This window comes from Lissotriton helveticus, chromosome 9, assembly GCF_964261635.1.
Source record: "Lissotriton helveticus chromosome 9, aLisHel1.1, whole genome shotgun sequence".
In the NCBI taxonomy this organism is placed as follows: Eukaryota; Metazoa; Chordata; class Amphibia; order Caudata; family Salamandridae; genus Lissotriton; species Lissotriton helveticus.
Window position 1 is genome coordinate 1028629842 of NC_136070.1, and position 25746 is coordinate 1028655587.

Consider the following 25746-nt stretch of genomic DNA (forward strand, 5'->3'; position numbering starts at 1 on the left):
CTAGGGCGCTCAACACTCTTTAGGGCTCAGTATACACACAATTATCTAAAAACGAAAGAAGTCCTATGACCCAAATTCTTAAGTTTGGAAATTCTAAAGGGAGCAGAACTTAATAATTGTTGGGATGCTGCTACCTTGAAACCGTATCTCACTTTGAAATGAATACCACATGGCTAAAGGTGACAAATTGTCCCACTTATGAAGTCTTGGAACCAAATTTATTAGCATTATGGGAAAAAGAACTGACAAATAGCTCAAGAAGTCTCATCAATATTATGATTGAGAATGCGGTAGGAAGCGTTTGAAATTACTTTAGGAAATCCAGATTTTGGAAAACAAAATGAAACACTTAAACCTACCTGAACCTACTAGCAAGAATTATGATATACTGGAGGAGGTGTTGACAAAATTGCAAGATGATACTAAGCATAGAAAAGCTAGTCCACATATTTTTCAAAATATAGATGTTACTTCGTATTAGTATATTGGAACTTGGACATGAGACAATGTAATTTGGGCATTCACTTTATGCATTGTTTTTTTATTGGTGTTTCCCCCTTTTTTATAGATTCTTGATTATAGTTTTGAAAAGAACAATTGAACTGGAGATATTTTCTATTAGGAGTTCACATACTCGCAAATAAGGATTTGGCAAGTTATAAGGATTTTGGAGTCTTGTTTTCTTCACCCTGGGTATCCTACCATATGGAATTTACGGAAAACTTACAAGCCTGCAGATTTGGATCATAGGCCCTGAAGATGTCGACTGTGCTTTATACTGCGAATAATGAACCGAGATAAAGAAGCAGCTGACTTGTTTAAGAACCTGAGCGCAGGTAGCTCTGTTGGCTCAGCAATTGGTAGTACTAAAAGTGCAAAGAAAGCAGGCCTAAGAGTCAAATTCTTACGTTTGGAAAATCTAAAGATTGTAGAACTTCATAAACGGTGGGATGCTGGTACCTTGAAACAGTATCTCACTTAGAATAGAATACCACATGGCTTAAGATCAAAAATAGTCCCCACTTATGAGGAATTGGAACCAGATTTATTAGCATAATGATAAAAAGAAATCACAAATTGCTCAAGAAATCTCATCAATATTTTGATTGAGAATGTGGATAGAGAAATTTTGAAATTACTTCAGGAAATCCAGAATTTGGAAGATGAGATTAAACAATAAACCTACCTGAACCTACTAGCGAGAATTATGGTATACTACGAGTTGAGGTATTGACAAAATTGCAAGTTGATATTAAGCGAAGAAAAGCTAGGCCACTTATTTTTCAAAATATAGGTGAGACTTCATATTAGTTTATTGGAACTTGGACATGAAACTATGTAATTTGGGCAAACACTTTATGCATTGTTATTTATTGGTGTTTCCCCCTTTTTTGTAAATTCATGATTATAGTTTTGAAAAGAACATTTGAACTGGAGATATTTTCTATCAGGAGTTCACGTACTTGCAAAGAAGGATTTGGCAAGTTATAAGGTGAATTTAAAAACAATTTTAAAAAAAAGAATATTCTTTAGGATATGAGTATTCATTATTATATAATTTTGAAAAGAACAGGTGAGCTGGAGATGTTTTCTATTAGGAGTTCACATACTCGCAAATAAGGATTTGGCAAGTTATAAGGTGAATTTAAAAACAATTAAAAAAAAAAGAATATTCTTTAGGATATGAGTATTCATGATTATAGTTTTGAAAAGAACAAGTGAACTGGAGATATTTTCTATTAGGAGTTCACATACTCGCAAATAAGGATTTGGCAAATTATAAGGATTTTGGAGTCTTGTTTTCTTCACCCTGGGTATCCTACCATATGGAATTTACGGAAAACTTACAAGCCTGCAGATTTGAATCATAGGCCTTGAAGATGTCTACTGTGCTTTATACTGCATGACAAAATATGTGTAGGCTGTTTTTCTGCAATTAGAACTTAGTATAAAGCTGTGTTTTCAAACTACTACCTGGCTGTTTGGAGACGTGACATATTCGAATAAAGAATTTGAACCTGAACTTGGATCAAGAGTTTGTTGGATATCTGGACAATATAAAACACTAGTTGTGTGCTCAGGGTGACTTGTATTTGTTTACATATCTGTGTTTGTATTTTTAGTTAACCCTTCAGTGTAATGGTTATCATTCTGAAATTTGCACTGTATTCTCTCTTTAAAAAAATAATTGTATTGATTGCCTGCTTGTTTTAATGTAATTAATTTTTAATATCCTCATTTTAACATGTGTACTTTGATGCAATTCATTTGAACTGTAAAATAAAGTTTATAAAAGTAAAAAAAGTATCAATGTGCATTTCCACCTTACAGCAATCAACTCTCGGACATACCATTTCACTTACTCAACCTCCGACTGTCACCACTGTGTCAATTGACATTTCCCACATCGCTGCAGTCAAGTTCAGGACACGTCACCTTACAAGCTCCTGCTACTAATCTAATGAATGGGCGACTGCATAGGCCTATCTCTTGACATAAGGGTGATCCTTTATTTGTCCTGGACCCAGAGAGCCACGCAGAAAGTTTGGAATTGTTTAGGACCAGTTTCAGTAGGAACTATAAATTTGCTGCAAACAGCTAATAGTGTGCAAAACAGAGTTTTACAAAAACATAAATACTCAGCTTTTGAAATTATGTAAAACCAAAAGTGTTAACGTGCACTTACATACAGTATAGATACTAAGAGGGCAGATGCACAACTGCTTTCATTTTAGAATAGGTTCTTAACAAGACCAAAAACCTACAACCAGCATGCGCAATGCCCCTATTTGGCCACCACACTAAATATGAAAGAAAGACTACAGGGCTTCCACTAGCTTGCAGGTGGATATGAGCCAAGAAAATGAAAGCTGATATATTCCTGGCTAGGATAAACCCAGGAATAGTGAGGAAAGGTATCAAATCAAGATAAAATAACCGAGATAAACAAAAAAGACATCAAATCACAAACAAGGGGCTGACCCAAAGCCCTAAGTATATTTTGTGTATTGGAAAAATAGGTCTGCAAACAGTTAGCTAAGGTTGTCAATAGTGAAGTCCTTACAATGAGTGTGAGCCATCTGCTATCATGAGTCTTAGAAAAGATACATTCTCCCCTACTTGTCTTTATGTCTTTGTTCATGGTTGTTCACCACAGAATTAACACAAGCAAATTGCTGTGTATGTGCGTTTGCAAATTTTCAATGAGGAACTACAACTGCCACTCCTTAAAAACCTATATTTTAGTAAGTAAATGGAGGTGAGTTTATTTCTTTAATGCAACATGGGATAACTTTAATGGCAGTTATTGGGCATGCAACTCTGTTTTCTGTGTTGAATGGTTTACTCATGGCTACGAACTGAGCAGTATGTCATCTTATGCCATGTTGGATTAATTAGATGCCTTCAAAAACGTATCATGTGCTGAAGCTGTGGCACTTTCAGAACCTGGCAGATGTGGATAGACTGCCATGCAGTGAATTGCTTGATTAGCCCAGAAGATGTTAGGAAAGTGGAGTGTGACATGACCTGTCCACCCTCTCCTACTTGCCAATTCAGGGGTTTAGCTTTGGGGATGTTTGGGGTGTTACACCCCCTCACCAATAAATGCATACCTCTCCCTTTCCACTGCCCCATAGGCCCCTCACACAAACCCTTTTGTGGTATAATGCATTTAAACATTAAATGGCAGCCTGATTGTCAGAAAATCTAAAGTTCCCCCCCCCCCCCGCGATCTCACTGCCCAAGCTACGCCCCTGGGCCTATGTGTGCAACCGCATAGCCTTGACGTACGAGCCCAGCCATCCGCTACTATTGTATTGTATTGTATTGAAGTCTTTTAGCAGGTAGTAGCTTATTTTTTTGATTTAGAGCCAAAATCACTAATCTGTGACTTTAATCAACGAGCTGCCGGTGTTTTTCTGGAATGCCCGCCTCTGGTGCCGCCGAATGCATTGCTCAATACCAACGGCTACCTAGTTTCGATTCCTCCTGATACCTCTTTCTTCCACCACCATACACTACACTGACTCTTTATCTCACTCTTGCAGATTCCGTTTCATTCCTCCGTTCTCCTTTTCTCAACATTTTCCACCTTTCTTTTCCTTTTTCTTCTCCCTTTTCTGCCTTTCTCTTTTCTTTCTTTGCGGCAAAATATGATAAGTCCTGGCCCTCAACAAGTTGCGGTGCTCACCACCTCCAACCACTGGCACCAGTCCTGTATCAACTACATGACGAAATAGTGAACATACAGTACCGACTGCAATAAAAAGAGCACGTTTTTAGTTTCTTTGTTATTTTTAATATTTTCAATAGCATATTTTTTATTAACATTATTATTATTCTCATTCACAATGATGCTATAAAGAATTGGTCTGCTAAACCTGATAGCTAATACAATGATTATTCATTCTGTAGCATTTAATTTTTTTCCTTAATCATCAAGGTTTGCAGGGATCTTCAGCAGCATCTCGAGGAATAAAATGTTGAGTGTAACACAAATGCTGACAAAGGTGTGACACGTGCTACTATAAGAGCTGGCAAAAGCTGGGGTGTTTACTCAGTGGACTAGTTAAATGCTTTTCAATTTTCACAGTGAACCATTGGAAGTGTGCCCTCCGGACGCGGATCCCTCCTTGTTTTTCAGCTAATTGCTTACACTTGGCTGGGTGTTACTTTATTATTTTTCTGCTGAGTGGGCCCACGCAGATATCTTTACACACATGCCCTTTCAATTTACCACATAAAGGGGGCAATGGGGCTAATGAAGCCGCAGAAGCAAGTTCAGCAAGGAAACACAGCGTACACAGAATTAGCTATAATATATTCTCAGATCATATTTTTATACCATATTCTTAACAGTCGTACTAAATGCCAGGGAAGCATATTTATAAGCAACGATTGCACCGCTACGGAACTGATATGAAACGAATAAAAACATTCTCATAAATCATATAGTAGTTTTTTACTTTTTCTTGGCGTTTCTGGCTGCTCTGTATTTTATTTATATTTTATTTTTATTTAGAGGAGCCTGGCTAAACACTCTTGGGACAGTATATTTCATAGTTCGGCTACAATTATATATTCGTCCTAGCTTCGACTTTCAGGCCGAATCTGCCTTCCTTCTACATGACACTCCGAACCCATCGGCATCAGACGTCAGCAAGGTTGCTTCATTTACTGTGATAGACACGCAGCCCATTAAATTCCCTTTAAATTGGAATATAGACCAGATTCACCTCAAATTTAAGACACAATGGGGCAGATTTATGAAGGCCTTGCGCCGCCGGTGCGTCATTTTTAACATGGGAAAAAGTGACGCACCGGCGGCGCAAGGCCTTCATAAATCTGCCCCAATGGGTCTTATTACAAACGAAATGCCATGCTCGCTGGTTTACAATTTTACTTTACAGTGGGCGGCAATGCAACAGCCGGTAAAGAGTACAAAATATAATACCTCTCCACACAATAGGCAAAAGTTAAAAGCACCAACTGGTCAGTTATCCCTCGTGCTCGACCATTTCTGATGGGTGGGTCACGGTCTGTGCAGGGTGGAGAGTGCCTCTGTGGTGTTTACTCTAAGCTAGTGCAGTCTCCGATGCAATTGCCATTTGAGATGTATCTGTTACAACAATTTCCAGTATGGCAGTTTTTTACATCCATTCTCTCATGGTTATTTTCTTGAAGTGAGTGTTTCCAAGTCAGTTTGCGAAAGGGATCATCGGGTAGATTTACTTTGTATTGGTTGTAATTTTCACCCAGTACTTTTGCAACCAGGAAAGATTTTCAAGAACCGACCTAGATACTAATATGTCAGTTCTTAACATACCAAATCCTAGTGGGTCGCAATCTGACCTACCTCATGAATATTAATTGGTTAGGTCACAAATTGAGACTGACTATGATTGGAGACCATCACAGTAAAGACAGCCTGCTGGCGTCTGCATACCACCCCCTCTTTTATTACTTTAAATAAAGCAATTTATTTAATGCAACCCATTGTGCTTAAAGGAATCATGACTGCTTTTAAAAAAGCTTCCTTTTTCTTAAAAGTTTGTTGAACATTCAGCAATGATCTCTTGAATCACTGGCTACTCTTTAACCCCTTCCATGCTCATGACGGAACGGTTCCGTCATGAGCTACGGTTGAGCTGTGCTCATGACGGAACCGTTCCGTCATGACCACGCCCATTTCTATTACCGCCCTGCACCGGAGGGGGAAACGCGGTCGCGCTGAAGAGGTTAACAAACTTCCTTTTACATTCTTTTCACATTTTCCCACATTCACAAAGGGAACATTTTTCCAAGGCGACCCCTCCCTTTTACAAATGCATTACCACCACCTTTGAGGTGTTGGTAAAAGTTAAACGTTTACCGGGCAGATTTCAGTCAGAAAACAGTGAAACATATGATACAGAATAAGTATTTAGATGGGACGCCCACAACATGCTCCTTCTAGGTACTGAACAGGTATCCATTCAGAATGTCATTTTAGGAGCTGAAAAAACTGTCGTAATTTTGGTCTGTACCTTTAGTAATGCAAGTGTTTTTTTGAGAATTGTGGAGATCGGCAGGGGTTTTCGCTCAGCCCAACGCTATTCAACATCCACATGCATTCTCTGTTTGATGTCATATGGGCTTGCAACATAAACATCTTAACATATGCTAATGACACACAGTTGATACTGTCCTACTCGGACAAAATGCCCAACACTATGAAAAAGTTCACCATATGCATGATTGAAGTGGTCAAGTGGATGACATTCAACTGCCTCAAACTGAACTCAGACAAGGTCACAGTGGTCGTCTTTGGGAAGACACCTCAGCATGGGACTCCACCCAGTGGCCCACAAACCTTGGACCCATGCCTTGTTCACAAGCAAGAAACCTCAGAATCATCATAGACAACAAACTAGACATGACCCCCCAAGCAAACTCAGTGATTTCATCCTGCTTCAGCACCCCAAGAATTCTGAGGAAAATCTCCAAGTGGCTATCAGACAACACCAGGAAAATTATCACCCAAGCCCTCATCACCGGCAGACTGTACTATTGGGAACTCCCTGTACACAGGGATAAACAACCATCTCACAAGAAGACTGCAAACCATGCAAAATGCAGCAGCTAGACTAATCCTCAACCTCCCACTCTGAGACCACATTGCACCACACATTAGGTAACTTCACTGGCTCCCGATACACAAGTGCACACAATCCACCCCCACCTATAAAGCACTCCACAACACAGGCCCTGCCTACCTAATAGCCACATTAATTTGCAACAATTTTCCAGACACTTTAGCTAGCACACACCCCAAGCATACACAAAAGTAAAGCAGGGAGCAGTGCCTTTACATAACTGGCTTCTAAAGCCTGGATGACATTCCACAACACATCAGAACCTTCTCCTCCCTTCTCAACTTTTCAAGAAGCTGAAGAACTGACTTTTTGAGTAAGCAAACCATGGCTGGCCTCACATACCAGCTACGGAACGCCTGAATACCCTCAAGGGTGATTAGCATGACAGAACAACATTGCTAACAAGACATGAAATGACATGACATAACATAACATAAAACATAACTTAGCATGACATGGCATGACATGACATGACATGACATAACAGGAGTGAAAATAACAACACTCATTGTAATTTATTGTCTCTGTAGCCCAGAGTTTGTCTGTCCTTCTCTCTACTTTTGTCATGCATCCTTTGCAGTGCTACAAAAGCTCTACACATGTAAATAGCTGTTCTGTGTTGCCATAGTAGCTTGGCTCTACATAATTTACTTATAGATGCGATGGAAAATGGCTGTGTAATCAGACAGATATTTAATTCTCATTTGTCAAACCGACGAGCAGTGTTACTTTATCATCACCACTTATTTTAAACCATCAAGTAAGTAAGCACTGGAACAATCTCCCGCTAGATCTGCGCATGGAGCCCTCTGAAACAAGATTCAGGCTCAAACTTAAAACATACCTTTTCCCTAAGTAATATTGGTTTTGTACCCCTGCACCCGCGTGGGCTCCATACCTCGGCCTCGTTGATATACTGCAGCATTTCTCAGCGCGGGGACATACTGTCATAAGTGTAACCAGGCGCTTTATAAGTGTTTTTATTATTATTATTATTATCAGGATTTATTCCTTCATGAGATGACTATTTTGTGTGTTTGTGTCTTACGTGTCTGTTAAAATATAAACAGGGCAGTATCCATGCAGCTGGGAATGTTATCAAATTTTGTTTTTTAGTTATATCAAGTGCTACTCGGTGGAAACTATTGCAGCATATCTTAAGTCATTGATCCTTTCAAGTATCTGGTGGATTTTACAAAAAATGTCTTACATCCATCACATATGCAAAGAATTGCTTCTATTACAATGTATGTATGATGATGCATAATTCGCTGCAATAGCGAGCGCACACTGAATGTTGATATACAAATGACTGTGGGAGTAGTTCTAACTGGAATTGAGGACGCCAGTAAAACGCAAAGATCTAGGTTGGAATATTTTGTTATAAAGATATTGTAAAGGCTTCCTTCTAAATTTGACTGTAATCTGTTCATATTTATTTTGTGTTGCCTTGTACAAATGCTTGCAGGGGTTGACTTTTTTTACCTGGAGCTGACTAACAATAACCAAAGCAATTAGTATAGAAAACAAACGATTTCCACTCTGGTTTCTCAGCTAATCAATGATGTACAGAAAGGACTGTCAATTAGGGCTGGGCTTAGTTCGCGAAGTAGCGTTATGCGTAGCTAAGGGAAGTGCACTTCGCACTACGCGAGCTAGGCGTAGCACTACACGAACTGCATAGTACACTGTTCGCACTGTGCAAGATGCCATTTTCAATGATTGCACAGTGCGGACAAGCATCCGGCACTGTGCAATCATTGAAAGTGGCATCTTGCACAGTGCGAGCTGTAGTTTTCTGCCGCTCGATTAGATTTTTACTCCGAGCGGCAACTTTCTCAACGCGGACTGGTAGTTTCATAATACGAGCAGCCGCGAGCATACGCGACCACTCGCAACGAGAAACCTGACCTCCCCGCGTTGAGAATCTTGCTGGGAGGTTTATTTTCCATGATCGCGATCAACAACTTGATGTTGCTGATCGTGAACGAGGAAAAAGTCTCGCCGGGATGTCATTTTGCTTGCTCGCGGTCGCCAACTTGATGTTGAGGACCGCGAGCAAGCAAAAAGTGACCGCGGCACTATGCTACGCTATGCTACACGTGTTTGCACTGTGCTACATGCTGTTCGCGTGGTGCGAAGGAGCGCAAACTACGCAAACTACGCAAGTGTAGCGTAGTGCTTTGCCCAGGGTTACTGTCAATACCTCGATGACAATTCCAAGCGTATGAAAAGTTTGATGTTGTAAGATGTATCTCAGGTTTTCACTTCTCCATTGATATAGTGCTTTGATTTTAAATTCATCTGCCGCAAACATCAACTTGCAATTTATTGAATGTTTTCTGTTACCTCTGCCATGATTCTAGGGGTTCTGAGGGCTGAAGCTGTCCCTAGGATTCTTCTTTAAGGTTTTATGTTTTCTGTTGTTGGTGCCATGAACCTATGAGTGCAGGAGTTTCAGTTTAGGTTATTCCCAATACTGAGGCGTTTTCAGATGTTTATATTTTGTGTCTATGTTGGGAGATATGGGGCAGGTGGCTTGACCCAATTTTGTCAAATGTGTTTTTTGATCTGGTGTCAGTGGTTCAGATAGGGCATGTGGGTGTGCCTGGCCTCAAATCTTTCCTCAGTGTTGTTTTTTTTTCTGACGTGGGTGCTTTGAGTCTGGGGTAGGTCACGGTGGTCATGGAACCTGCTACAGGTTTTTTCTTGAAGTTGGTTCACTTTTCTGTTGCATATTCTCTGAATCTGGGACAAGGGTAGAGAGCAGAGACTTAGGGTAGCCAGAGATTGTGCCATGATTTTGGTGCCTGTCCATGTCCTGAGGTTGGGACAATTTGGGAGGGACTAGGTCTGACCTCTGATATCTTCCATGTCTGTGGACAATTTCTGCTATGTGTGGTATGAGCCAGTGAGGGGCATGGTAACTCTGTGATGACCCCAGAATTTTCCAACAATTTAAGCCAGAATTCTACTAAGGGTGCTGTGAATCTGGGGTGGTCAGATGTGCCCCAGAATCTTCCCTAAAATTCTCACTCTTTGAATTTGTGGATTTTATGATTGTAATATGTGTAGGCACCTTTTTGTATGAATCTGTGGAGATTTGATGGCCTTATCCTAGTCCTAGAGTCATCATGTTTTTTGGGTTTATCTGCCCTGGATGCTTTGATTCTCATGTCATGGGAAACAAAATATATTTACAGAATGTTCCTATGATTTTTTTGCATCATTCCTGTTAAGTAATACAGTTATGACATATCTACAGTGAGACAAAGTTATTCCCTTCAAGCAGCAGTCATTTTTGTTGAGTGCCTAAGTATGGGTGGGCGTTGGAGATTTGGAGATTTTTCACAGCATCAAATTCAATTCAGCGCAACCTAGTGGAGATGGTATGCAATCATGTAGAGCCCTCTTCAGCTACAGCAAGCAGTATTGCCCCCTGGAAGAATTCAAACTCCAAAAAAGTGACTAAGTCCGAATGTAGAAAACTTCACCAGGCAAAGGCACCAAAAGTGTCTGGCCAGTGAGGAACCTTCCTTGGGCATTGAATATCCATTTCTCCTGCTCCAAGTTTTCCTGCAAAACATCAACAGCTTCACTGGGACCTTGTCCTTTCGATGTGGAGGAGCCAACTTTGGCCACAGCCTGCTGTGTTGCTCAGCTGAGGATTTTTGACTTCCAATTTAGAGACAAAGGGCCTGATTTTGATATTGGCGGAATCGGTCCTGCCGTCACATTTTAGCCACCATATTGGCAGTCCGCCCGCTCTATTTAGATGTTGGCGATTGCATAGACAAAAAACCACCTTGGTGCGGCCATCACTGTCAGGAAATCCTGACCGCATTGGCGGTGGAGTAGCCAAAAGCAGCTGTTGATGGGAGATCTGCCAGTTTTCCTCCCAGGTCAATCATGATGTGCCTCCCAGCCGACTCAACTGTGGCGGTGAAACTTCCACACCTGAGTTGGCAGAATGTAATGCATATAATGCACAATGTCACCTTGACTCAACTTCCCACTTCCTGAGCTCACATGGACCCGATCCTTCACATCCTGCCTCTGCAGGCTGATCACAATGCAAATCAACACCGTTGTCGCTGGAACTGAAGGTAACCTCCCCTATTACCTGTTACCTTTTTCACTTGGCTATTGAAATTTGCTCAGGACTTGTGCATTATTGAATTACTCACAGAATCAATAGTATGCCAATGTGCAATGCATATGTGTTTAATGTTGACGTTTAAGTCATTTAAAATAACACACCTGTATAAGCACATTGAGTTTATAAATTGGGTGCCAGCTGCCCTAAAAAAAGGACACACACAAAAAAGGATAACAAATAAAAAATCAAAAACTCCCCATACAGGTGTGTGTAACTAACGTAGGAACATTGTCACCAGAAAAAGATACACATTACACATCATTGGGATAAGTGCAATGTAACATCATGTATAACTTATACTAGACAAGCTGGAGCCTTCATCTCATAGATAACCTAGAAAATCAATGGCAGTCCCAAATGTTAACCACTCTACATATTCATCCATGTAGCATTTCCTCTTGTACGGTGCAAGCCATGTATTGTATACAATTTCAATTTGCACATTATATTACAAGGTACAAGGTATATGTGTATCAACTTAGCAGTAATCAAGGTGAAACAAACACACCTGTAGTAAACATTCTTTGAATAATGTTTCACTATCTATTTGTTGGTGCAATCGTCCACTACTGTGTTGAGTGGCTGCACCTAAATTCAAATGACCATCACATACCATGAGAACGAGTGTATGCACTTAATATAGTAGACATTTAAAAAGTAAGTAGTAGTTGCTGCCATCATGCTAAAATAAAATATGTCCTACACATGTTACATTAAAACAATTGCAAAGGAAAATTAATGCAAGGACAAATCTCCTGAGAAGAAAAACTGTGATTTATTCAGAATGACATTACTTTCTCAACTTGTTGCAAACTAGACAAATGCCAGTCCACATTTTGGACATAAAGTCTTGTGCACAGGTGTGTCAGAGAACTCAGCTTGCCTCCAATTGCACTGCTTGGGGAACCTCCCTGACAAGGGGCATCTACTGGGCAGAGCAGGTACCTCAGAGATGTTATTTGGGAGGGGTGGTCTTGGATTTGGGAGGGGTGGACTTAGGTTTGGAAGGGGGTGTGGCTTTTGGAGTTGTGGTCGTGCTTTTGGGATAGGGTCCTTTGCCTTTTTTAGGTGTACTTTGAGGGTAGTAGGGGTGGTTACTAACTTTTAAGGGCTGAGTTGGGTAGTAGAAGGGATGGATTGGGGTAGAAGGATTAGGTCTGTATGTGGGAGGGGTGGGTTTGGGTGTGGCAGGGCTCAGGGCAAGGGCAAACTAAAGACTCTCATTTGGAAAAATGGAAGGATGTTCGGGAGGGAGCTGGGAATTGGAGGTAGAGGGAGTGTAAGTGTCTGTTCATGTGTCTGTTAAGGGTGCACGTGTCAGTGGGTCTGGTGTATGTCATGAACATTTAAGTGTGTATTGCTTTGTGTTGTATGTGTGCTATGGGGGTGATGGGTGTGGTGGATGTGGTGGTGGTACAAGTGGATGTGGTGATGGGTGCTGTGTCTGTGGTGGTACTTGTGGGTGTGGTAATGAGTGCGGTGTCTGCGGTTATGCTTGTTGTGTGGGTGGTGCATATGGGTATGATGGTGGGTGCAGTGTCTGTGGTAGTGCTAGTGGTGGGGTGGTGCATGTGTTTATGGTGGTGGGTTCGGTGTCTGGCTGCACTGGTGTCTTATTGTTTGGATGTGGGCCTATGTTTTTTGTTGTTGTTTGTGTTTGTGTGTGAGTGTGCTGCTTGTGTCTGTGTGGATTGTGCAAAGGTGTGAGTGTGCTTGGGACAGGTCTGGGATTCGGTGTCAGTGGAGTCCGCACTGGAAACACAGTGACTAACTGCTGCCCCACCTACTTTGGAGCATTCTCCTTCTGCCCCGGATGATGTTGGAATGACATATACAATAGTGTTTTTGGATCTCTGTAAATAGAACTGATCATGAACTTTGATCACAAAACAGTTACCAAGATCGCAAATTTCACCTGCTTCAAGCCTCTCAAACTTTATTTCTACATAACCCTGGGCATAGGACTATGCTACTCTCGCGGAGCATGCGTAGTTTGCACTATTACGCGCTATGCAAATTGCACGTAGCACTGTGCAAAAACGCGCAGAGGGCACTTTTTGTTTGCACGCGATCCTCAACGTCAAGTTGGCGACCGCGGGTGAACAAAATCAACATCTCGTGAGACTTTTTCCTCGTTCGCGATCAGCAACATTGAGTTGCCAATCGTGAGCGTGGAAAATATAACTCCTGGCGAGTTTCTCAATGCGGGAGGTTAGCTTTCTCAGTGCAAGTGGTCGCGTATGCTCGCTAACGCTCGTGATGAGAAACTACCAGTCCACGTTGAGAAAGCTACCGCTCGAGTACAAATCTACTCAAGCGGCAGAAAACGACTGCTTGCACTGTGCAAGTTGTCGCTTGCAATGATTGCATAGTGTGGACAAGCATCTGGCACTGTGCAATCAGTGCGAACAGCATTTTCCCTACCGCACTACGCAGTTTGCATAGCTACACGTAGCTTGCATACTGCAAAGTGCACTTCGCTTAGCTATGCGTAGCGCTACTACGCGAATTACGCTCAGGAAGCTCATAGATGCAGGCAACATTTCCAGAATCCATTTGGTCACAGTTATGTCATTACCCATGATCGCTTCGATATCATATCTGATCTTGTCTCTTATCCATTATTTAATCTATCCATGAACTGTTACACATCTCTGAATGGTTGGCCTTTGTAGTTTAGAATAGTAAACTGATGTTAAGGGGCACTGGGTGACCCTTAACCCGGTCACCCCACTCACCGCACGGCCCCGTGTGCCCTGGTCACCACTGCTGCCTCTCGCCGCTGCCTCCTGCTGCCTCCTGCTGCCTGGGCTCCCGCCCTCAGGCTTGCCCCCTTGCCGCTTCCTGTGTCGGTTTCTTCCCGCCGATCCCTCCGTTTCTGTTTTTGCACGCCCTTGTCCCCCCCGCTCACCGCCACCGCTCCTCTGCGGCCCCGCCCCCTTCCTTCACCCCCGGTTCCCATTCGCCACCCCGCTCCCGCCTCCCAGCTGCTCCACCCTCCCACTTGGCCATATATGGCGGGGAACGCGCGTACCCGCAGCGTTCATGTGCAGCGGGCGCACCAATTGTGTGCCGAAGGCGCGCCAAAGGCATGCCCGTCTACGCCCGTCCGTGCCTGGACCGCGCCCAGTGCCAGGACCCCTGGCCCCCGATGCTGCCAGCCCACACGACGGACCTACGACGACGCCACCCTCAACGCACTCAAACCCGGTCTGAACCCTACCTGCTACCAAGCCTCCCCCAAACGCACCCATGGACCCTTCACCTGCCAAGCCTGCAATTTCACCTGCCTCCGAACCTGCACCGCACCCTAAAGGCCAGGCTCCTGCAAAAACCACCTCAAGTGCATCCTGCTTAACACCTGCTCCGTCCACAGACACGCCGTCGAACTCTGGAACCTGCTCGACACAACATCACCAGACGTCGTCTTCCGCACGGAAACCTGGATGAACGACTCCTCAGCGCCCGACATCGCCATAGCCATCCCGGATGGATACAAGATCACCCGGAAGGACCGCGTCAACCAAACCGGAGGAGGCATCGCCATCGTCCACAGAAACACCATCCGCGTCACGACCAACTCCGACGACACCCTCACCGCCACCGAGCACCTTCACTTCCAGATACACACCGACCCCAAGACAACCCTCAGAGGCACTCTCATCTACAGACCCCCGGGACCACGAACACAATTCAGCGAAGCCATCGCAGATTACATCAGCCCGCACGCCATCACCTCCTCAGACTACATCCTCCTCGGGGACCTCAACTTCCACCTGGAGAACAACAAGGACAGCAACACCACCACCCTGCTGGACAACCTCGCCAACCTCGGACTCATGAAACTGGTGAACACCCCCACCCACTACGCCGGCCACGCGCTTGACCCCGTCTTCTCCTCCAGCAAGCACATCTCCTTCAGCCACTCCACTGCACTTCATTGGACTGATCATAGCTGCGTCCACTTCAACTTCAGGAGAACCACGACCCACCACCACCCGCAACAGGTTCCCCGCAGGAGCTGGAGCAAGATCACCACCGACCAGCTCACCACCTCCCTCAGCCAGAACCCTCCCGCCAACGCAACGGACCCCGACGAAGCAGCCCCAACTTCACACAGTGGCTCACCAACTGCGCAGATGACCTCGCACCTCTGAAGAACACACCCAGCAGACCCGGGAGCAAAAAAGCCTTGTGGTTCAACAACGAACTCAAAACCTCCAAGAAAAACTGCCGCACCCTCGAAAAAGCCTGGCGCCACGACCAAACCACAGGAAACATGACAACCCTCAAGAACTCCACCTGCACACACCACCAGCTGATCCGCACAACCAAAAGGACAACATTCAAAGAACGACTGGACAACAACACCCACAACAGCGAGGAACTCTTCAGCATCGTCAAAGAGCTCTCCAACCCCAGCCACCACCCGCATGATGAACACCATCCACTCCGGATCCCCAACCGACCCCTGCCCCCACCACGTCTTCAACAAGGCCGACTCCATCATCGCACCCCAGCTCCGGGACATCATCAACATCTCCTTCACCACCGCCACCTTCCCGGAGAGCTGGAAGCATGCCGAGCTCAGCGCCCTCCTGAAGAAACCGACAGCAGACCCCACCGGCCTCAAGAACTTCCGCCCCATCTCGCTCCTCCCTTTTCCTGCCAAAGTCATCGAGAAGACCGTCAACAAACAGCTCGCTGCCTTCCTCAAGACGAACGGATCCCTCGACCCGTCACAGTCCGGTTTCCGAGCCAACCACAGCACCGAGACCGCCCTCATCGCAGCCACCGACGACATCAGGTCCCTGCTCGACAACGGGGAAACAGCTGCCCTCATCCTCCTGGACCTCTCTGCAGCGTTCGACACAGTTTGCCACCGCACACTAATACAGCGCCTCAGCAACTCCGAAATCCAAGGGAAGGCCCTGGAGTGGATCATCTTGTTCCTCGCCGGAAGAACCCAGAGAGTCCGCCTCCCCCTGTTCCGATCCGCTGCCACCGAAGTCATCTGCGGCGTACCTCAAGGATCCTCGCTCAGCCCCACCCTCTTCAACGTCTACATGAGCCCCCTCGCAGCCATCGCACGCCAACACAACCTAAACATAATTTCCTATGCTGACAACACCCAGCTGATCCTCTCCCTCACCAACGACCCCGCCACCGCCAGAGCCAGCCTACACGAAGGAATGAAAGACGTCGCCGAGTGGATGAAGAACAGCGGCCTGAAGCTGAACTCAGACAAGACGGAACCCCTCATCCTGGGATCATCCCCCTCTGCCTGGGACCACTCCTGGTGGCCCCCTGTCCTGGGAACCACACCCAAACCAACGGACAACGCACGAAACCTGGGCTTCATCCTGGACTCCTCCCTCTCAATGACCAAACAAGTCAACGCCGTCTCATCATCCTGTTTCAATACCCTGCGCATGCTCCGAAATATCTTCCATTGGATCCCCACCGAAACCAAGAAGGCGGTCACCCAGGCCCTCATCACCAGCCGCCTGGACTCCGGGAACGCCCTCTACACTGGAACCACAGCCAAACCACAGAAAAGACTCCAACGCATACAGAACGCCTCCGCACGACTCGTCGTGGACATCCCCCGCCACAACCACATCTCCGCCCACCTGAGAGACCTGCACTGGCTCTCCGTCAGCAAGAGGATCACGTTCAGGCTCCTCACCCACGCACACAAGGCTCTCCATGACCTGGGCCCCAAGTACCTCAACAACCGCCTCACCTTCTACACGCCCACCCACCAGCTGTGGTCGACCAGCCTCACCCTCGCCACCGTGCCACGCATTCGCAGAGCCACCGCCGGAGGAAGATCCTTCTCCTACCTGGCGGCCAAGACATGGAACTCCGTCCCCATCCACCTACGACTGACCCAGGACCATCTCTCCTTCAGGAAGCAACTCAAGACCTGGCTTTTCGAGCAGTAGCGGACCCCTCCCCCCCAGTGCCTTTAGACCCTAGCGGGTGAGTAGCACGCTATATAAATCTCATTTATTGATTGATTGATGTTACAAAAAAGAATAGCAGCCAAAGTTACCTTTGTACAGAGTCATCATTAGGCCCTAAAATATGCATACTTTCCATTTTAAATAAGTAAAATATGAATCCATGCGTGTCAACAAATACTGCAATGTTGTACCAATATAATATAAACTGAAAGCAGGTTGCCTTTTATTGGGCATTTCATCATAGTAACACTTACTTCAAGTCACAAAATTGTATTTAATGTGTCAACAATTAAAAATGAATTCTACACTGATGTAGCTTAGCAATATCACATACTGTGTATATACCTATGCTGTTGAAGACAGTCTGAAAGAAATATTTGGGTGGATTGACAAATAATTTCCACAGCATAAGTAAATGGATAGCATTTGAAACATTTACAATACACCTCTGCACAGAGCAATACACATTTTCACATTTCACTCCTAAATACCTCTAGTTATTTGAAGTTTGTTGTATCTCAGTAAAATTGTCCCACTAAATATGCTGGCTTTCAATGTAGTCAAAAGTTTTTAGAACATGACATCCATTTACTTACACTAATTCACATCTACTACTTACCCCAAAGATTCACAAAAAATCACAATACTCAATATGTTTACCTTGATGCATTTCAAAAGTTATCTAAGGAGTCATGAGTTAGGCCTGATTTTGAGCTTTCCTGATTGGATACTCCTACATATTTGTGGTGAAATATTCCATCTTTCAATATCCCTCTAAGTTTGTCATTTGATCTCCATCATAGTTTTATCATCTGGACATTGGCAAAGGGTATTGAGAAATGGTTTAGGGTATGTGTCACTCTGTCACCAATGTGTACACATTCCTGTCTGTGATCCAACACAAATTGTATGCATGGCACTATTATTTTTCAAAATAATGACTGGCTTACACACACATCTTTGTGACGAAATAAGATATCATGCTAATCTGTCAAAATGTAACATGCATGAAACAGACACTATGATGATAAACACTATTTGGATATGTTTTGATTCCAAAATGTAGCCTTTAATGCTGATGTCACAAGCCATTTTGAATCACATGCTCACTCTAGGTTGTGTAGAATCCCAACTTACCAATGTGATATTTGGCAGATCCACTGTATTGTAAGTGCCTATTATGCTATGTCACACATGTTATAGGGATACCATTACATCATCTACGATAGTGAAGGAGCCCCACACATGACACAGTAAACACTATTTTCTCGCTTTGTACAACTTTCCCTTAGGACATCAAACAATATGATGTATATGTGGAGTTTAGGTAGGCATGTGTCTGCTCAGAACAGTCCATTGGTTCTGAACAGAAATCACATGAGATCCTTTCCAACAGATTAATAGCCTGTACCAAAAATATTAGTCATGTAACATGTCAACCTCTGATAAGAACTTACCCCTTGATGCTATGTTGGGCCCATCAAGTGCCGGATAGGTCACACTGTAAGAATGTGGGCCGATAGAAGGGTTAGGGTGCTGCACAGTTTCCTCCCAAGTTGGGAGGACTGCCCAATTGAGACTTCAACTGACTTTTGGGTCTAGCATCATAGGTTCTCGCACCTCTTGTGACAATGCAAGCTGTGTCACTTGTAGACCTCCTGGGTCTACACCTTCCTGGTGATGGTGTTACATATGTACCACTTCTGATCGGAGTTGACCTATATGGATAGACAAAAAATGGTTTGGTGGCTTTTAGTTTGTCTGTATTGATGTAGCACAATTGTTCTACATCTATCACCAGCATAACTCATAAGTTAGCATACAGCATGTGTATTGTCACATGCTGACCTATGTCAATGTCTACATACACACTTTTGTACGGACCTCCTGCCTACCCTACTTTTGTGCCATTGGTTAAACTCACCAATCCAGACCAGTAACATCATATAGCCCAGGAAACAATTACATATCCTGTGATGTGACCTTGAACTGATCAGGGCAAAAGTTTGTGAACTACTGAAGGCAAAACATATATATTTATGGCACAGTGAATAATGGCCACTGTGAGTATGGGGCCTGCAGTTTGGACATGACACACTTTGAAATGGGAGAAACATTAAATGAAGTGTTAGCTAAAGAAGTTAGGTAACGCTCCCTTTTAACTGTTTCCCACGTAAAAGCATTCAGGGGCATTCCATTTTTGACCTGACAAGGATATATGTTAATAATTGATGTAACTCAGTGCTTCAGTTGTCTGTCTCTGTGACTCAGCCCCAGCATAGCCTACTATCCTGGCAGGGCACTGCTCATTGCCAGGCCCTGTTATATGCAGCCTGATGATCCTGATGTTACATTAACACAGCCTTCCCTTAACTTTTACTTGCAAAAACTACCTTGAGTCCAACTAATAAATTACCTCAAGCCTGTGTGCTACTGTGATGTGGTTTGGGGGCTATTGGTAGCTCCTATACAACTGTTTGGAGAGCCCTGATATCGGCAGAGTGATTTGTGAGACAATACACATAGCTAACATCATTCCCATATTGTTTGCACAGAAAACAATTGTATGTACAGTTGTGAAGAGTATGTCATGTCTTTCCTAATTTCAATGCTGTCAGTTTACAAAGTAGCACATGTAATTCAAACACATACAGGAATAGATCTCTCCATGTATACTAATTAGAATCTAGGGCTTTAAACACACAACACAAACTAATGTGCTTGTTAACATTGTGAAGTGCTTAGAAATCACCAACATCATAATCTTTGTAAGGAACATAAATATATGACATTTCACATCACTACCTACACTTAACTCAGATACTTTAAGGGCCATTGTAGCCTGTGTTAATGAAAAAAATACAGTAGGGTTTACATATACATTTTAAACACATGCATGTTCCTCTGGTGAGCCATAGACCCACCTGTGCCTGTGTCAGCAAATCCAGCTCCTCTGGCGAGAAGGCAGTGGCCCTCTCTAATGCTCGACCTGGAATTGTTGCTCCCAGAGGTGACAGACAGCAACAAAAGTGGAGGAGGTCTTAATGACAGCAATGTTAGGAGGAAAGTGAGCGTTTTCCCAAACGCCACATGCATGTAAACAACGTACACAACCGTCAGCCATTGACCTTCCTTCGTACCTTACTTTCACCAACATTATCCTATGGCTGTGTCCATCGTTGAGTTTACCACCCACTACGCAGAGAAATTCTGGTGCACCCGTCTGATTCCAAATTTCATATGGGGGAGGTCAGGTGCCTGCCATTTTACAAGCAGTGTGTTTGTGACTGTTAAGAGCACCACCGCCACTCAAAATGGGGGCTAGTTTGTTTACATATTCAAACGTTGATGGAAAGTCATTGTTTTAAAAAATAAACATTTATATGTGCTGTGTTACTTTCTGGAAAGCGAACCGTTGATGGTATTTTTAGAGGAAAATATGAAAAGAATAATATTGTGTAAATAATACATTTTAAATATATTTTTTACAATTTTTGTACTTGTTAATTTCATGTTAGCCTATAAATGTAATTTGTGAAGAATAAATTACAAATAGCAAATCTTGGATTAAATTATGAGTTCAACCAGATATATTTTGTAGAACTACATGACTGTAGTGTTAATCACCAAATATGTTGCTGTGAAGAAGGTGTCAAATGTTCAAATGTATTTTCCACTACAGACTTTTGAAAACTGGGAGAGTGAGGTGACGAGAGCCTCTGGTTTACCGGCCATTTCCAGACATTGCCACCATGGAAGAAAGGGACATCATCAAAAAGTCAGATTGAATACAAAAACTATACAGGATTTATGCCGTCAGCTGGAACCAGATCTTCAGCCTCACAACAAAAATCCCACTTCTTTTACACCAATTCTCAAACTCATGGCAGTGCTTCATTTCGTGGCCACAGGATCCTTCCAATACATGGTGGCAGTATCTGGTGGATTGTCAAAACCAACTTTCAGTGGTGTGCTACAAGAAGTTCTATCTTTAATGATGAGACACATCAACAGCTTTATCCAGTTTCCACTGGAGCAGGTTTTAGCTAATGTGAAAGGGAACTTTTATGGGTAGGGTCGCCTACCACATGTGCTAGGAGCAATTGATGGCATACATATTGCCTTAGCGCCACCACACACCAGAAAACAGGTCTACCGGAATAGGAAACACTTCCATTCAATCAGCGTTCAATTTGTCTGTTTATAGGATTTATACATCACAAACATCTGTGCGCATTTCCCAGGCTCTGCCCATGATCTTTTCGTACTGTGGAACATCTCCATACCCCTGCAAATGTCTCAAGTTGGACCTGAGGGGATCTGGATTTCCTGGTCAGTATAATCTTTCATTATATTGTTTGGGATATTTCTAGTTGCATAATCTGGAAGTATGTTACATTATTTTAACCCTTTTTTGTCTACCATCTAGAAAACTTAGGTTATCCCAAACAACCATGGTTTTTGGCATCGCTGACAACTCCAACAATGCCACAGGTAGTCTGCTTCAATGAGACCCATGGAAGAAGACGGCTGCCAGTCGAGCAGGCTTTTGGGCTCCTAAAGGCCAGATTTCTTTGGACCAAATTGGGGGAGCCCACCTCTACTCACCTGGTAAGGTGTGCCTAATCACATTGGCCTGCTGCATGCTTCACAACATCGCCTTGCAATCACTTCGATTTGTCCTTAGGTTTTCCTTAGCTTTGGGGAAGGCCCCACACAAATTGAAGGAAGCAACAGTGATCCCACTATTAAAGAAACCAGAGGCGGACATTAAGAATTTAAAGAACTTTCTACCCATCTTGAGACTCCCTGTCTTGGCCAAAGTCGTTCAACCACGTGTGCCCAGAGTGTTCTCGTCTTTTCTGGAAGATCACCAACTGCTACATGTTCAGCAAGCTGGATTTAGGGCCCACAACAGCACTGAGTTGGTGATGCTCTCTGTGCTGGATGAGTTGAGGCTCACAGCTGATAACAAAAACACCTCTGCATTGATTCTATTGGAACTCTCAGCCGCATTCAACACGGTGAACCACGCACAGCTGGAGGCCCGTGTTCGACGGCTTGGAGTTACTGGGACAATTCTCCAATGGATTGTTTCCTTTTTGAAGTATTGGTCCCAAAAAGTCCAACTGGGGGACTGTACATCCAGGTAAGGTGCCTTGCCATGTGGGGTGCCATAGGGCTCAGCGTTGTCACCTTTGCTTTTCAATATCTACCTTCAGCCATTGGTAGAAGCACTGGCAAAATTGGATTGCCAGGTGTTCAATTATGCCGACGACACCCAGCTAATTGTGTGTATGGACAATTCCACTCAGGCACAGCTCAATGTACAGAACATCCTCCGGTTCACTATGAACTGGATGACCTTCGATTCGCTTAAGGTAAACCCAGACAAGACAGAGGTGCTTGCACTTAGCACAAGGGCTAACCCCTGGCCACAAGAGGCTGGCACCACTCCGATACTGGTGCCTGTTGTGAAGAGCCTGGGTATCAGGTAGCTGCAGTTGTGGGGATCTGTGTGGGTCTAATGTGACAATTTCTGAAACTTGTACCCCTCCTCTCATTTGCTACCATGCGCACCATTGTGTCAGAACTAATTTTGTCACGCCTGGATTACGGCAACGCTGTCCATATTGGGCTGCCTGAGAAACTCCTGGGGAAACTTCAGGCAACATTAAATGAGGCAGCAAGACTGATTTTTAAGCTGCCAAGTAGAACTTGCGGCACACCCCTGCTACAACAACTACACTGGATCCCTATTAAGCAGAGGGTCAGGTTTAAGGGCCTGTGCATTGCACAATAAGCTCGGTATGGAGCGGCACCTAGCTATATAAAAGACCGACTGAAGGCTTATGTGCCCAGTCGATGTCTCCGCTCATCTGGGAGAAATTTGATGACTTGTCCATGCTTTAATAGAGCTATGCCGGGGGCTGGCCTTTTCTGTGGTGATCCCCCAATTCTGGAACAAGCTACCCGAGAGCCTACGTGGGGAAGCCACGCTACTTCTTTTTAAGTGGAAATTGAAGACCATCCTGTTTACTGAGGAATTCGGATAGGCCTACCTCATCTCTGCTCACTCAGCTAGCAGCAGGGACTTCTGGGTTCATGGTCATTGTGGTAACGCTTAGAGACCATTGGTGATTTGGCGCTTTATGAATATATATTAACATAACATAACTTTGTTGGGAAACCATAGTGAGGATCCTGCTATGCCAAATGAAGATGATAGTGTTGAAGAGGAAATAGTTGACTTATGTCGAGATGTCATTGACAACTTCTTCTCTTCTTCTTACGAGTGTGAGTATATCTTTACATGGGATGTATGACGTTACAACGCATACTTTTACAACGCCTACCTTTACATCGCAAGTTTTACAACGCATGCCATTACAACGCATAATGCTTTTAGGCGCTGGATAGTGAATAGTTTAATTTACTATTCCAACTCCAGTCCCCGTGGATAGTAAGGAAGGTGTTGGATAGTACATTAAACCTATTCCCTATCCTAGAGCGCCTCCCAGTGCTATGCGTTGTAATGGTTTGCGTTGTAAAAGGTGCGTTGTAATGGTAGTTCGTTGTAAAAGTTTTGTTGTAAAGGTTGTATACCCTTTACATGTTCTCTCTTTCACCCTTACATCAACTATTGATGTGGTGATTAGATAATTCTGTGCTAGTACTGTGTTAGGAAGGACAAGTTCAGGATAAATCAGGCCACAGGTGATTGTTGATCAAAGTTTAGACACATTGACTACTGTGTTTAGTTACAATGTTTGTCTGTGATTGCTTTGTGAAACTGTGTCCTCCAAAAGTTGACTTTGCAATGTGGTCATTATGTTCTGTGTGATTGGTAATCTCTTTTTAAAATCTGTTTAAGGTTCCTTCACCATATCATCTTCATTTGTATATTTTAGAGTTGTGACATTTGCAGATATATGATGTTGTTTCCAATTACAAAGGGAACCTGGGTTGATCCTGGGAAAGAGACTTTGGGTGTACAAATCTTGTACCAAGGCAACTTGCACTGTGATAGAATGAAAGATTTGAAAATTATATTGGACTTGTTCTCTGTCGTGTATTGCCACTAAAACAATATGTGAGCCATCATTTGCTCAAACCACATGTGGTAGGGAAGCCAAATCATGCTAATCTCCATTCACATTGGAAAGATCCTCATTGTGTGTAAAGTGTATTTAGGTATTGATGTATGACATCATTGTGGGATAAACTTCTTGTGGCACACCACTGAAACTTGGTTATGATATTCCATCAGATACTGGAACCATGTTTTGGAATGCTCCTGTGTCTATAAAATGTAGTGGATATCGTATGTGAGCCAGAAGATCTGGTTCCAGCTGATGACATGAGTCAATGATAATTTGCCTATTCTATCATATTGTTTTGGACATGTTCCCTTCTTCCATGTTGGCAAGGTCTTGAACTGGAAATGTGCAAACTGGCACTGAGTATTAGTGTAATGTATGCATTGCTATGTTAGTGCAAATGGTGACAGATAAGTATTGGTCAAATGGAATGAACATAGAAGTAGATGATTGAATGGTCTGACATTTTTGGGGGTCATGTTTGGGAACTTGAGATAAACATTACCTACTTGCAAATAATCTATGTTTACAGAATCTTATGATTTTTGTCATTGTCATGTTATGATGGAAGAAAAAAAAATGCATTGCTAGAGTTGAGATATGACACACCAGTCTATACGTTTTTGACTTGTTTATTTATTGTACTAAACGTGAGAAAATTAAAGAGGGTGAATATACCAAAAGCAAGCCAAAAAGTGAAGAAGTTAGCCCTGGTGAATGAAACCATAGTTAGAGAGCCAGAAATTTTTTAAGTCAAATGTCCAAAATACTACTGGCATCAGAAAGGCAAATGTGTCTATAAAGGATCCACAATGAGAATGTTCGGCACACACCAGAGGAAATTAGTGTTGGGGTATCTTGCTGGTGGTGACAGAGGACTTGGTGTTGCTGTTACACTTTTGGGGGCAACTTGGACTTACCTGCTGACCTCTGGTGCCTGTCCTTCCGCAGCTTGTCCTCTCGACGCCGCAGCCCTACACTCTTGCGGGCAGAGGACTCTATCTCCCAGGCTTGCTCGCGGCAAAGCCGCCACCGTCACCTGCGCGCCTGAAGGCGCTTTAAATAGCGCTCACCCCCGGTGGAGCGGGGTGTTGCTGTTACGCTTTTGGGGGCAACTTGGACTTACCTGCTGATCTCTGGTGCCTGTCCCTCCGCAGCTTGTCCTCTCGACGCAGCAGCCCTACACTCTTGCTGGCGGAGGACTCTATCTCCCAGGCTTCCTCTTGGCAAAGCCGCCACCGTCACCTGCGTGCCTGGAGGCGCTTTAAATAGCGCTCACCCCCCGCGCCGCGGGACCGCGCGCGGACTAAGCCGGGCTAAGCCCGGGCAAAGGGTGGGCCGTCTGTGGCCGTCAGGGGCCAGAAGAGGCCAGACTGGGCCCC